At 51.0% G+C, this 1,020-nt stretch overlaps 1 long non-coding RNA gene across 1 annotated transcript; it reads right to left on the bottom strand.

Annotated features, from left to right (window-relative positions):
- Positions 1–322: 322 nt before the first annotated feature.
- LOC104985594 lies at positions 323–1,014 on the bottom strand. The gene is made up of 2 exons (XR_824931.1): positions 803–1,014; positions 323–671 (listed from the first exon to the last, which is right to left on the bottom strand). It is a non-coding gene; the product is annotated as an uncharacterized LOC104985594 (long non-coding RNA).
- Between the last annotated feature and the right edge of the window lie 6 nt (positions 1,015–1,020).

Here is a 1,020-nt window from a genome sequence, read left to right as displayed (position 1 = left end):
ACAGCAGCTAGACCTCTTTACAGAGTAACTCAGGACTTCAAGAGACAATGTCCCAAGAGGACAGACCCCAGCATTCAAATATTTATCAAGGCTCTGTGCCCAGCACACCTGCTACCATCCCATTGGCCAAAGCATGTTAGTTATGTGTCCAATCCGGGAATTTACATGCGAGGAAGAGGGCTGAAAGTCAGTGGAGACCACCAATGCATGGACCCACCACAACCAGGAAAAGCCCTGCATACAGCAGTAAATAAACTGCCATGGATCACCCAGGATGAAGCTCTCCTTTCAGTTAGGAAGACACCATGGAGGACTTCAATCATTCATTCATTTAACAAGTATTTCTCGGGAGTGCAGAGACTTCCCTGGTGGCTCAGACGGTAAAGTGTCTGTCTATGCCTGAGACCTGGGTTCGATCCCAGGGTCGGGAAGTTCCCTGGAGAAGGAAAAGGCAACCCACTCCAGTACTCTTGCCTAGAAAATCCCATGGAAGGAGGAGCCTGGTGTCCATGGGGTCGCAAAGAGTCCGACACGACTGAGCGACTTCACTTTCACTTTCTCGGGAGTGCAGATGCTGAGGATTTGGTATGGACGAGACAGGTGAGCTCTTGCTTCTGAGGGCTCTCAAATAGTCCATATGCAGATGAGACGGTTTCCGATGATGACCAGCACTGTAAAGAAAACAGCATAACAGGGCAGAGAGTCAGTAGAGGTTGAGGGTGGGTACTTTAGATACAGGGATCAGGAGAGGCGTTTCTTGACGCAGGAAGCTTAGCTGAGACTTAAATGAGAGGGCACCAACCTCGTGGAGATCCAGTTGCAAATGTTCTAGGAGGAGGGAACCAAGGGCGGAGGAAGCGGGCAGGAATGCACCTTGACCAAGTCTCAGCTCCACGTGTTTCAGGGATAGTAGACTGAAACTGTCTAGACTAGGGCGTCTGGAGTATCGGAAAAGGGAGGCAAGATCCGAGGGAGCAGGCCAGGAGTCGCTGCGCCTCTGAATGCACCCGGAAGTATGAC

This window comes from Bison bison, unplaced genomic scaffold (genome assembly GCF_000754665.1).
Source record: "Bison bison bison isolate TAMUID 2011002044 unplaced genomic scaffold, Bison_UMD1.0 scf7180017845577, whole genome shotgun sequence".
Taxonomy (NCBI): Eukaryota; Metazoa; Chordata; class Mammalia; order Artiodactyla; family Bovidae; genus Bison; species Bison bison.
The sequence above is the reverse complement of the archived record's forward strand: the minus strand, read 5'-3'. Positions and strand labels throughout refer to the sequence as shown.